Raw genomic sequence first — 14,269 nt, forward strand, 5'->3', positions numbered from 1 at the left:
TATATCCCATAAGCATTTTGGTATTCATTCCAGGCCCACAGCACTCACATACATATTCTATACTCTACTCTTTCCTCTATCTGTAATTCATTTTGATGTTTGTCTCTCTGTATAGACTTCAAGCTCCTTGTGGGCCAGAATCATGTCTACAAGCTCCATTATATTGTATTTTCCCAAGTGCTTATTACAATGTCCTGCCCACAGTAAGTGTTCAATAAATAACACTCAATAAGTAACATTAACTGGATTTATTGAAGTCACCTGATTACCCTGAATCAGACAGGCTGCTGGAATGAAAAGAACCAGCTTTATCTGGCCCCCTCCTATTCTATTCTTTGCCTGCAAAACCCAACTGGCCTCAGAACTGTATAAACATATTGTGCCACTCATTCCATAACTCCCATTACCAAAATTCTTGGAAAGGAGGCTATTTCTAAACAAGAATGGCATTCCTTGAGGTTGTGTCTGCAGAACACCCTTTTAACATTCCTAGGGTGGTAGCACGTCATTAAACAGATGAAAAATTGAGCAAAATCTATAGCCATGTGGAAATCAACAGGAAGTACAAAGAATATCCAGCACAATAGGGTACATATCTCTAAAAGATAAATGGAGAGGTGAAGGAAGAAAGCTTTAACCAAGAAGGAAGAGCAAGCAAATATATACAGAATATGTTATCACTAAGTGTGTTCCTTTTCCCACTCATAGAAAATTATATTGCTTTATAGGACACTGCCAATTATTCTCATGTGGATTTGGGAATCACTTTGGCATATAGTTCAATCAATCGAGCTCAGAAAATCTGTTTTCCATTCCTTACATTTTATGTTTAGTTGATTTCTCTTCATGTGCACAATCCGTGACCTCTATGAGCAGGACCGGATTAACCGTGCGGCAAAGGAGCAATGTGTCAAATCTCATATCTCTTGGGAAAATCCCAGTGCTGGCGTGAGCCACACTGACTGTCTTTGACCTCTGTTGTGCATCTGTGAGTAGCTGTTAGCCAACTATCGCTGTGATGCAGATAGGAAAAAGGTGTGACAGAAGTTAAAGTGGTTCAGTGGAAAGAGCACGGGCTTTGGAGTCAGAGGTCATGAGTTCGAATTCCAGCTCTGCCACTTGTCAGCTGTGTGACTGTGGGCAAGTCACTTAACTTCTCTGTGCCTCAGTTACCTCATCTGTAAAATGGGGATTAAAACTGTGAGCCCCACGTGGGACATCCTGATTCCCGTGTCTACCCCAGCGCTTAGAACTGTGCTCGGCACATAGTAAGCGCTTAACAAATACCAACATTATTATTATTATTAAAGAATGTAAGCTCTCCAAACTTCTCCTACCCTCTGTTCTCGCTGCCTGGCCTAAACAGGGTAACCAATCTAACTCAGGCTTAGGCTCAAGGAAACCCCAAACGTCCCCATTTTGGGACTGCTATTAGAATGCCTGAGTCTGATAGCAACCTTGACTCTGCTGGGGAATGGCACAGTTCCTAAAGTTCTTGGCTATGGATCAGTAACTACTGGGACTAAATCTGGATTAAATCCTTTATTATTGCATCTTTCAAGGTGCTAAGCATTTTGAAGGTGCACCTAATTGTTTTCAGTAAATAGGCCAGGGCAGTAGGGCTTCTGATGCTAGTGGCAAGGGACAGAAAATGTGGAGCTTGCTCAACTAGAATGGCATAATCCCGTGCTTGTCAGCACCGTACTAGAAATCAGCCTGTTTTTTCTCACTTTACAAACTCTCATCTGTCAGGGGATCTTTAATTCACAGCTTATTCTCACATTTACCCCAAGGCCGCCTAAATTTAAAAACAGCCAATTGTTTATCGAGTGCTGTCAAGCAGAGCCTGGTATTTCTTGTATTTGTTTGAGGAAAAAATTACCCCCCAAAAGAGAGCAAGTGTTTAAACAAATAAACTTCAAAAAACAGCTACATTCCCATTTTTGATAGAGGACAGAGCCATCTCAATACTGTATATGGAACTGTCACAGAATCCATCGGTTCATGAGATGAATAAAGTTTAGATATATATGTACAGACACACACATCTCTGAGATCCCAGCATTGGTGATCAGTAACCACTTCCTTTTGCAGCCCTTTTTTTGAAGGCTCTAACATCCCCTAAGATCAGAATCCTTTATGAGTGCTTGAAAAAATTAGTGCTTGAGCATGGGGATTAGGTAACATCTTAAAAGCTCCTTTCACATGCACTCTAGGTAAGTAAGCAGGTTGTTTCTATTCACATCCAAGAACAGCACAGGTTCATATCCCTGATGCCAGCCTTCAGTGTGGTCTAGTGGAAAGAATGTGGGCCTGGGAGTCGGGGGACCAATTTCTATTTCCTGTGCCTCCATCTGCCTGCTGTGTAACCACACCCCTTAACCTCTCTTTCCCAAACTCTGCACTCAGTAAACATCACTGACTGATTGATTCATTCTCTGTGCCTCAGTTTCTTCATCTATAAAATGGAGATCAAATACATGTACTTTCTCCGCCTTAGACTTTGAGCCCTATTTGGGACAGACCCCCTCTCAGGATTGCACCTGGAGTGTTTCCAGAACTCTACCAGTCTCGGTTATGGGAGGGAGAGTCAAGAAGAGGCATATCCATTCTATTCCTAGCTTGGGCAGGGGCTAATGAGTGGAAGGCAATCTGCTACAAATCAAAACTTACCCGTGCTGGGTGGCAGCAGCATGGGAGAGAGTCTAGGGTAAAGACTCAGGTTTACAGTGTGGAAGAAGGCAAGGATAAATCACTTCCATATTTTTACCAAGAAAACTCTAGGAATACACTACCAGAACAATTGCATATGGTGATGGGGTATTCTGGAAGAGATGTGTCCATGGAGTCGCTGTGGTTCAGAGACAACTGTACAGTATGTCAAGACAAGATGGGACAGAGACAGAGACTGATTGTATTGTCCTTAGTATTTAGTGCTTAGCAAAGTGCTTGGCATGTAGCAAATGTTTAATGAATACCACAGTTGATATTATTATTCAGCATATAGGACATTGTTGGGAACAAAGAATGTGTTCAGTAAATACCATTGAGACTGATAATATGGTATGCCCTCACATTATTGTAAAATATTCATTTATTCATTCAATCTTATTTATTGAGCACTTACTGTGTGCAGAGCACTGTACTAAGTGCTTGGAAAGTACAATTGGGCAACAGATAGAGACAATCCCTATGCAACAACAGGCTCACAGCTCTTGAATTGAAGGCATTAGTTTCTACAAAGTATTTTCTAAAATAAAATCCTTATTTTTTCTGATTATGCTTGTTAAGCACTTACTTCTGTGCTGGGTTAGCTACAAGGTAATTGGGTTAGACACAGTCCTGTCCCACATAGGGCTCACAGTCTTAATCCCCATTTTCCAGATGAGGTAACATGGAGTAGCATGGCATAATGGATAGAGCATGGAGTCTGGAAGTCAGAAGGCCAAGGGTTCTAATCACTACACCTCCACTTGTCTGCTATGTGACCTTGGGCAAAGCATTTCACTTCTCTGTGCTCAAATACCTCATGTGCAAAATGGGGATAAAGACTGTTAGTCCCAAGTGGGACAGGGACTGTGTCCAACTTGATTTACTTATATCTACCCCAGCACTTAGTTCAGTTCCCAACCATAGTAAGCGCTTAACAAATACCATTGTTAATATTAACTGAGGCCCAGAAAAATGAAGTGACTTGTCCATGATCTCACAGCAGACAAGTGGCAGAGCAGGGATTAGAACCCAGGTCCTTCTGACTCCTGGGCCCCTGCTCTATCCATGCTCTATTTTTTGTGATGGTATATGTTAAGCACTTACTAAATGTCAAGCACAATACTAGCCTAAGGCAGCCATCAAAAGCCATTGAAAGCTTCTGTGCATATCTCTAACCAATCCAGTCCTCAATGCCCCATCTCTGAGGGTAAAATTATGGTTCTGTCATTAGGGCTGATTTCCTCCCTTTGTCCTTGGTAAACAGTTCAGCAGGTTAGTACTTGACTAAGAATTCTGGGTCACAGAAATGACCTCGCTCATAAAACAAAGGGGTCTTCAGGTTTCCCACCTACACACCCAAACAACAGCCCACCCAGAGGCTCCGTCTCAGATGTCAGAGAATAAAGCCTTCCGTTGTGTTTCGGTGAGTCACCGTGACTAGATGAAGCTGAAGGGAAAGAAAAACGCCTGTCCGTTGCCAAGATTACAGTTGGTAGCAGTGTTTCGAAGGGCTTCTGTCAATCCCTGTAAACTCTCTACAACAGAAACAAAAATAAAACATCCTTTATGCTAGATGTTTAAGTTTCTCTGAGGGACATACTGAAAATCCCTCATGGGATGCCCTGGCCACACCCCATGCACAAGCAACATCAAGATAAAATGAAGCCCAAGTAATGACCATCCATCTTGTCAAGATCTGCCTGTCACTGCCCTCTGGATGACAAGGAACCTAAAAAGAGGGAACTGATCAGAAGGATTTAGATTCTAATGGTTCCATTTCTCTGCTATGGGACTTTGAACAAGTCACTTCACTTCTCTGTGCCTCAGTTACCTCATCTGTAAAAGGGGGATTAAGACTGTGAGTCCCATGTAGACTATCTTGTATGTACCCGAGTGCTTAGTATAGTGCCTGGCATATAGGAAGCACTTAAATGCCATTTTTAAAAAGTAGTCCTTTAACTCCTCTGTGTCTCAGTTACCACAGTTGTAAAATAGGGATTAAGACACTGAGCCCCATGAGGGACATGGACTGTGCCCAACCTGATTAACTTGTATCTACCTCAGAGCTTAATACAGTGCCTGGCACATAGTACATGCTTAAACAATACCACTGGAAAAAGACTGAGTCCCATGTGGGGTAGGGACTGTGTCCAACCTGATTAGCCTGTATCTACCCCAAGGCTAAGTACAGTGCCTGGCATGTAATAAGTGCTTAACAAATACCATTAAAAAATCAGCTCTGCTGATTTATTTACTGCTCATTAAGACTTTGTGTAAGGGATGGGAATGGAAGAGATATGGGCATAGGTGAGATTGTCATTATTCTGGCTTTTCTTCCCCTTCATTAAGACGATAATCACCAGCCAGCAGTATATGTTATTTCACTGGTTGATATGGTCCCTTTAATGTCTTAGTCAAAACCTAGTCTCAAGTCACATAAGTTTAACAACATCCATTGTGGGTGCTGAAGCCACCAACTTTTTCTATTCAGCTGTAGTTGGTCAACACACCAGAGGTATTTATTAAGTGTGTACTGGCTTCAGAGATGTCGATTAAGATATATCATTCATGCAAGTATGAGGATCTGTTAAATTTTTCAGGATTGGAAGTAAGCAATAACCCATGTATGGGCCTCAGTGAGATCAAGTCCTACTGAAAATCAGACAATGGGGTTAAAATACACTGACCATCATCTCATTACTGGGTTTCCACAGGATTCCCTGTTTGTGGGATGGACTCTATTTTCTTGGCCTAATGATTTGAGGAGAGGTAGAAGAAGACAAAGGAGAATGGGTACATTTGCATGCACATTATGCACTCAAAAAGTATTATTGACTGATTGATTCACAGCCTGGTGTTGATAAATGGGGATGGGGTAACATGACAAGAGCGGCACTTAGAACATCTAAGTGCTCAGTGCTCAGCATGTAGTAAGTGCTTAACAAATACCATTATTATTATTATTCTTTTGTACACTTCTAAGAGCTTAGTGGGCTGCTCTGCATATATAGACACTCAAAAAATACCACTGATTTATCTATCCTCTTTTTTTCTATTTGAAATGAGTTTTAGAATGTCATCCAAGGATGTGTCAAGAGTAAGAAACCCAAAGTAACCCAGGGCATCTTACTTAAAAATGAATCCTCTGGAGTCAGATTTCATCTATACACAAATACAAATTTCTTAGAGCATAAGTGAACCAAACAAAGCTGTACCTTTTGGATGGCAAAGATGCTCTTAATGGAATGGGAATGAAGAATCCTGATACTTTAGGCATCGTCTCCCCATTGCATGAACTATAATAAATTATAACTGTGGTATTTGCGAGCATTTACTATACTGTAAGCACTGTAAGCACTGTACTAGGCACTGAAGTGGATACAAGGTCATCAGGTTAGACAGAGTCCCAGTTGCACAGTGGGCTCAGAGTCTAAGGAGAAGGGAGAACAGGTATTGAATCCCCATTTTATAAATGAGGAAATTGAGGCAAAGATAAATTAAGTAGCTTGCCCAAAGTCACTTAGTGGGCAACTGGCAGAGGCAGGATTAGACTTCCTGGCCCATGCTATTTCCACCAGGCCATGCTGTTTCTCAAAAGGCAGCTGTGGCAGTAAAAGAATAAAGGTCCAGGGTTGAGTGAGTTAGTTGGGGATCAGGAGAAGGGGAAGAGCTGCACAAGAGTGTTTCTGCCAGCAGAGACCCGAGTCACCATCACTGAAAAAGGAAAAGCACAAAGAAAGCATACAGCAGATCCACTTGGGATGCTCATTGTCTCTGGGAGGCTGGTAGAGTCCACCGTCAAAACCTTATTTAGAGAAGACAGAAACTTAGGGTCATGAGAAATGAGAAACCATGTTTTAAATAACTCTAGCAACAACCACAAGAGGAAAGACTTATAAACAGGTCTTTTATATGAGGTAATCAACTGATGTCCACAAATGGAAAAAAAAAATATTTAGGTCTCTATTTTTATTTGATAGTCTATGTAAAGGCCCAGTCAACCCAAACTCACAAATTGCCTTGATTTAGTATGCGGCCACGTTAGATGTGCCATTGATTGAGTTTCCCCAGAATGAAGACAGTGGAGTTCTGAGGAAAAGAGAAAATTTCAAAATGCTTTTGAAAAACAGGAGCACATTCTCCTGTAGCTTGAAGACTAGCAACAGGAAGAAGGCCTTGCCAAAAAGAATGACTAAAACAAGAAATAATAAATGGGAAGATTTCAACAAAACTGAGGAAAGGAGGAAAGCTCATTTTATTTGCTTTCTTCATGCAAGCCCACCGACAGTGATACTTTAATGGTCCCCAACCAGAAACTTTTTGAGTGATGGATGAGAGCCCCAGATCTGTGCAGGAAGGTCTGGTCACTTTTGCGAGAAGGTCAATCTGACCTCTTCAACCTGGCTAAAATATAGAAGTGTCATGAAGTGCTCAGTGTCATAAAATGCTCAATTAATAACATTGATGATGATGATGATGTTGATATATTTTTCCTGTGGAAATGTATCATCATCTGCTAAAACAGAATGAAACAGTAAATTTTGAAAAATCATGTTTTGCATGTGGAGTACACAAATACCACTATTATTAGAGCTATACCATATACCTGCTTTCAAGTCACAAGGGGTTTATAAATACTTAGCATTACTTTTGGATGACAAATGAATGTGGCTGGAGTATTAAACTGTGGAGGTAGATGTACTGTAACCTCCCTGTGGCCAGGGATTAGGTCAACCAGCTCTGTTACTGTGTTTAGTTCAGTGCTCTGCAAACAGTAATTACTCAATAAAATCATCATCATAAAAATACTAATAGTATTTGTTAAGCATGTACTATGTGCCAAGCACTTTTCTAAGCACTGGGGTAGATACAAGGTAATCAGGTTGTCCCAAGTGGGACTCACAGTCTTAATCCCCACTTTACAGATGAGGTAACTGAGGCACAGAGAAGTTAAGTGACTTGCCCAAGGTCACATAGCTGATAAGTGCCGGATCCGGGATTAGAACCCTCAACCTCTGACACCCAAGCCCATGCTCTTTCCACTAAGCCATGTTCACTTTTACAGCAATATTAAAATTCCTTTGATGATACGTACAGGCAGGAAACATAGCCCAGGTAAACAGCATCCAGCAAAAGTGGATAATTGTCCAATCAACAGTTCAGTGGAAAATATAAGCAACCAATCCAAACCTAAAAGGAAAGGAATACTTTGGGGCCCCTTTGGTTATTTTTTAGGGCTGGTCAAAGTCAGTTGTTTCTGAGATACCTAAGGGGGTATCAAAGGACCAGTGGAAAAAGATCTGAGTCCAAGGTCTGGCCTTGCCACTGACTTGCTTGGGGCTCTTAACTCCCTCATTTGTTAAAAAGAAGTAATAGTACCACTGGAGCCATCTTAAAGAGGACAAGAAAAGATTAGCTGTCCTGAGCCTGCACTCACAAGCAGCCCAGGTTTAAGGATGAACACAGAAAGACCCCAATCTCATCTATCAGATAAGCAGTGTGGTTTAGTAGAAAGAGCACGGGCTTGGGAGTCAGAAGTCGTGGGTTCTAATCCCAGCTCCTCCACTTGTCAGCTGTGTAACTTTGGGCAAGTCACTTAACTTCTCTAGGCCTCAGTTACCTCATCTTTAAAATGGGGATTAGGACTGTGAGCCCCATGTGGGACAACCTGATTACCTTGTATCTACTCCAGTGTTTAGAACAGTGCTTGGCACATAGTAAGCGCTTAACAAATACCACTATTATTATAATTACCTACCTTGATCTTACCTATCTCACCTCCACTCTCTCACCCACTATCTGGTCTGGACCTCCCTCTCACTTCTTGCCTGTCATGTCCTCCCTCCTCATATCTGACAATTACTCACCCCCACCCCTTTCAAAGTCTTACTGAATTCACAGCTCCTCCAAGAGGCCTTCCCTGACTAAGCCCTCTTTTCCTTTTCTTCCACCCCCTTCTCTGTCACCTTGACTTGTTTCCTTTATTCATCCCCCCTCCCAGCCCCACAGTACTTACAAGATATCTGTAATTTATTTATTTATTTATATTAACATCTGTCTCCCCCATCTAGACCAGAAGCAACTGTGGACAGGGAATATGTCTGTTATATTGTACTCTCCTAAGCGTGTAGTACAATAATATGTGCCCAGTACACTGTCGACCATCCCCTCCTCCTCCACACCTTATCTCACCTTGGCTTCATGGACTCCGTCCTCTCCTGGTTCTCCTCTTATCTCTCTGGCCGGTCATTCTCGGTCTCCTTCGCAGGCGGCTCCTCCCCCTCCCATCCTGTAACTGTTGGAGTTCCTCAGGGGTCAGTTCTTGGCCCTCTTCTGTTCTCCATTTACAGTTACTCCCTTGGTGAACTCATTCGCTCACACAGCTTTGACTACCATCTCTATGCAGATGACACACAGATCTACATCTCTGCCCCTGTCCTCTCTCCCTCCCTTCAGGCTCACATCTCCTCCTGCCTCCGGTACGTCTCCACCTGGATGTCGGCCCGCCACCTAAAACTCAACATGAGCAAGACTGAGCTCCTCATCTTCCCTCCCAAGCCCGGTCCTCTCCCAGACTTCCCTATCACCGTGGATGGCACGACCATCCTTCCCGTCTCTCAGGTCCGCAACCCCGGTGTCATCTTTGACTTGTCTCTCTCGTTCACCCCACACATCCGATCCATTACCGAGACCTGCTGGTCTCACCTTTACAATATCGCCAAGACCCACCTTTTCCTCTCCACCCAAATGGCTACCTTAGTGCTACAGGCTCTCGTTATATCCCGGCTAGACTACTGTGTCAGCCTTCTCTCTGATCTCCCTTTCTCCTCTCTCACCCCGCTCCAGTCTATTCTTTACTCCGCTGCCTGGCTCATCTTCCTGCAAAAACGTTCTGGGCATGCACTCCCCTTCTTAAACACTTCCAATGGTTGCCTATCAACCTCTGCTCCAAACAAAAACTCCTCACTCTAGGCTTCAAGGCTCTCCATCACCTTGCCCCTTCCTACCTCTCCTCCCTTCTCTCTTTCTACTGCCCACCCCACACGCTCCGCTCCTCTGCCGCCCACCTCCTCACCATCCCTCGGTCTCGCCTATCCCACCGTTGACCCCCGGGCCACGTCCTCCCGCGGTCCTGGAAACACCCTCCCTCCTCACCTCAGACAATCTAATTCTCTTCCCCTCTTCAAATCCCTCCTTAAAGCTCACCTCCTCCAAGAGGCCTTCCCAGACTGAGCTCCCCCCTTTTTCCCTCTGCTCCCTCTACCCCCCCTTCACCTCTCCATAGCTAAACCCTCTTCTCCCCACTTTCTCTCTCCTCCCCCTCTCCCGTCCGCTCAACTGTATATATCTTCATCACCCTATTTATTTTGTTTATTTTGTTTAATGAGATATACATCACCCTGATTCTATTTATTTGCCATTGTTTTTATGAGCTGTTCTTCCCCTTGACTCTATTTATTGCCATTGTTCTTGTCTGCCTGTCTCCCCCGATTAGACTGTAAGCCCGTCAAAGGGCAGGGACTGTCTCTATCTGTTATCGATTTGTACATTCCAAGTGCTTAGTACAGTGCTCTGCACATAGTAAGCGCTCAATAAATGCTATTGAATGAATGAATGAATGAACACTAAGTAAATAAGTTTGACTATCTGACTAAATTGAATAGCCTTTATTTTTCCCACAATATTAGTTTTCTGCTACAGCCAAATTCTTTGCACAACATCAGTTTAAAGCACCAGTCCTACACAAGGATCCTTTCCTATCACACTGACTCCCAGAACCCAGCATAGTTTCCGAAAACCCCATGGAATCATTGTTACAGCACATTACTGGATAGACTCCTGTTGGTGAAGGGAACCAGTCCTTGTGCTCCATTGTCTCAACTGCTCCCCAACTGGTCATTCATCAGACACAGTGTTTTCCTGGAATTTAAAATGACAAGGCTCTTGGCAAAGGTTTTCCTGGAACTTCCAGAGACCCTAATTTTAGACAGGACACCTAGAGTTTATGAACTTCAATCTCTAGTTTTCTGAATGACCTTTTTGAAACCTCATTTAGCTCCCTCTGTTGTAAATTCAGGTGGATGAAGAAACCAGTGAGAGGCATTTGATTTGTTCCTGAAACCCAGTGAATAATGAATTTGACCCCATTGTGGGTTGCCATCTATCCAGCCAATGACCCTAGCAAAAATGCAGAGGCTGCCCTGAAAGGTGGAGATCTATTTGTGATAGGTCTCTTTGGAACTTCCACAGAGATGACCTGGGGAAACTGACAGAAGGTAGCTTGAGGAAAGTGAAATGGGAGAGACAGAACTCTCCAACCCATACACCTCCCTGTCATTTTCCTCCCTCCCTTGAAGCTTCAAGAGCCAACTCTGGTCCCACTCGTTCTGCCACTGAATGATGATTGGACAGACTCTTGAAAATTGATTATTATTTTTGCTGGGTTAATACAGATTGTAGGATCCTCATGGTCAGGGAATGTGGCAACAGATGCTAAATAGATGACAGTAGATGCTCTTTCACGGTGAGGGTGGACAATCAATCAATCAATCAATCAATGGAATTTATTGAGCATTTACAATGTGCAGGGCACTGCACTAAGTGCTCAGAAGAGTACAATCCAAATCTTCTTGAATAAGACCTATGCAAGTTAGCAGTAGTAATAGTGTTTATTAAGTGCATACAGTGTGTAGAGCACCGTACCAGTGGTGGGAAAGAGTATATAGCATGGTTCAGTGGAAAGAGCATGGGCTGGGGAGTCAGCGGTCATGGGTTCAAATCCCTACTCCACCGCTTGTCAGCTGTGTGACTTTGGGCAAGTCACTTCACTTCTCTGGGCCTCGGTTAACACAACTGTAAAATGGGCATTAAGACTGTGAGCCCCAAGTGGGACAACCTCATCACCTTGTATTCTCCCCAGTGCTTAGAACAGTGCTTTGCACATAGTAAGCAGTTAACAAATGACATCATTATTATTATTATACAGGTGGGAATTAGACACAAACTCTGTCAATCAATCAATCCATTGTATTTGATGAGTGCTCATTGTGTGCAGAACACTGTACTAAGTAGCACTTGGGCGAGTACAATGTAACAAAGTTGGGAGACATATTCCCTGTCAAAAATACCTTAAAGCATGCAATAAAACATTCAAATAACATGACACAAGGTCAGATGCACAATACACAAAATGAAAATAAAAATCAGTAAGAAACGGTGGTTGGAGGGGCAGAATATTAGGCTTCTCATGATTCAGAATCCATGGCATAACTGAAACCACGGAAGTGGCTACTGCGGCTCCTAGCCTTCCTGAGGTTTTAAGGAGGTCTCATGCTGCAGATGCTATTCTCATTTCTGCCAGGGTGGAGGAAAGCAGGATGGGATGGGAGTCTCCTCAATGCTCTTGAGGGGAGCCAGGGCCAGGTCCTGTTAGGACAGCATGGCTGGCATGCAAGCCATGCTGGGGACAGGCAGAGAGTTCCTCAGGCATAGTGGGAGGGCCAAAGGCTTGCAGGCCAACATTTTGCTCAGCTGTGATGCAAGCGAAGGGGTAATCTTTCTATGAAACTTTAAACCTCCTGGATTGAAAGACTTTTGGTGAGGAGTCCTTATTTACTCACGTAGGGGAGGTCATGAGGAAAAGAATATCCAAAACTCTATCCTCAACACCCCCTCCCCAGTCTCCATGCATTTCTTTTTTCCCAGCATGCATCTTTACAATTTGTCCTGACCTTCCGATACTGTGGAAGTCCAATGAATGACTCTCTATGATTTGCCCCTAAGAAAAATAGTTTCTCGCCCTGGGAATATGAGCAAGATTTGAAGGTTGTGGTGGAATGTGTACCAAATCCAATCCTGCTCTTCGAAATTCTCGAACATCAAAATAACAACTAGTTCCTAATTGAAAATCCACTGTAAAATGATATCGGCTTCTTCATCCTGGCAACTGAGAAGGAGCAGAAAGAGGGGGAGGAGGAAATGCAGACATCTTCATAAATACATGTTCAGTACTGTAAAGTTCATCAAATTGTGGGGTAGGTAAAAATGTTTCAGTGTTGTACAAACAATGTGGTTGAATGTGTTACCAATTAACATTTATAATACAGTAATGGAAAGTCCTTAGTGGCTGGTATTGTGCCCACAGAGATGTGGTCAAAGGGGAAAAATTAGGTCTCCTCTTTGCTTCAGGGCAAAATGTTGGAAATTTAATGAAGCCATGGTAGGACTAGGGGTCCTGTGAACCAAAGTTAATTTTTGCTCAAGATTGTTTCCAATCAATTAATCAATATTTATTGAGCTCTCATTGTGTGCAGAGAACTGTATTAAGCACTTGGGAGAATACAATGCAACAGAGTTGGTAGGCACTTTGACTGCCCACAAGGAGCTTATAGTCTAGATGGGGACACGGACTGAAAATGTATTACAAATTCACTAGTAAGTGCTGTCAGGCTGTGTTTTTCTATAGAATAGGTTTTCAAAGTGGAGGGGCAGTGCTTGAGATTTATTCTATTAAAATAAGAGTATTCTACCCCCCGTGCAACAAAAGAGTTTACTACTTTACTATTGATTTTTAAGTGAAACAAATGACCTTTATCTTAATATCTTTAATTACAAGTTGCATTTATGAAAGGTGAGCAAGGGAGTAACCTGTCACTAAGGGATGAATTTAGGGTTTTAGAAATGCATAATTTTAGGAATATGAATTACTGCAATAATGAATTAATATCTTCTACTACAACCCAACCCACACATTTTGCTCCTCTATTGCCAATCTGCTCACTGTACCTCGATTTTATCTATCTCACCACTGACCTTTTGCCCACATCCTGCCCCTGATCTGGAACATCCTTTCTCTTCAAATCTGATAGATTACACTCCTCCTCTTCAAAGCTTTATTGAAGGCACATCTACTCCAAAAGGCCTTCCCTGAAAAAACCCACTAATGACAACCTACTCACTGTACCTTGATCTCACCTATCTCCCCACCAACCTCTCACTCACATCCTGCTTCTGGCCTGTTTGCCCTCCATCTTCATATCTACCAGACAATAAGCTCCCCAGCCTTCAGAGTCTTTTTGAAGGCACAACTCTAAAAAGAGGCCTTCCCTGCCTAATACCTATAATACCAACCTACTCTCTGTACCTGTACCTCATCTGTCTCACTGCCAATGTCTCATCCACATCCAGTCTCTAGCCTGGAACACCCTTCCTCTTCATAACCAACAGACAATTACTCTCCCCCCAACTTTAATGCCTTTACTGAAGGCACATCTCCACCAAGAGGCCTTTGCTGATTAACCTGGGTAGGTTGGCATTAGTGGGTTTATTCAGGGAGACCTCTTGGAGTAGTTGTGCCTTCAATAAAGCTTTGAAGAGGAGGAGTGTAATTATCTATCAGATTTGAAGAGAAAGGGCATTCCAGTCCGGGGGCAGGATGTGGGAAAGAGGTCAGTGGCGAGATAGATAAAATCGAGGTACAGTGAGCAGGTTGGCATTAGAGGAACAAAATTGGTGGGCTGGGTTGTAATAGGAGATATTAATTCATAATTGCAGCAAT

General features: G+C 42.9%; 1 non-coding gene across 1 annotated transcript; it reads left to right on the forward strand.

The window, feature by feature from the left end:
- The first annotated feature begins 2,525 nt into the window (after nucleotides 1-2,525).
- LOC114815697 lies at nucleotides 2,526-2,663 on the forward strand. Its single transcript, XR_003763504.1, has one exon. It is a non-coding gene; the product is annotated as a small nucleolar RNA SNORA7 (small nucleolar RNA).
- Nucleotides 2,664-14,269: the final 11,606 nt, after the last annotated feature.

Source organism: Ornithorhynchus anatinus, chromosome 1, assembly GCF_004115215.2.
Source record: "Ornithorhynchus anatinus isolate Pmale09 chromosome 1, mOrnAna1.pri.v4, whole genome shotgun sequence".
Taxonomy (NCBI): Eukaryota; Metazoa; Chordata; class Mammalia; order Monotremata; family Ornithorhynchidae; genus Ornithorhynchus; species Ornithorhynchus anatinus.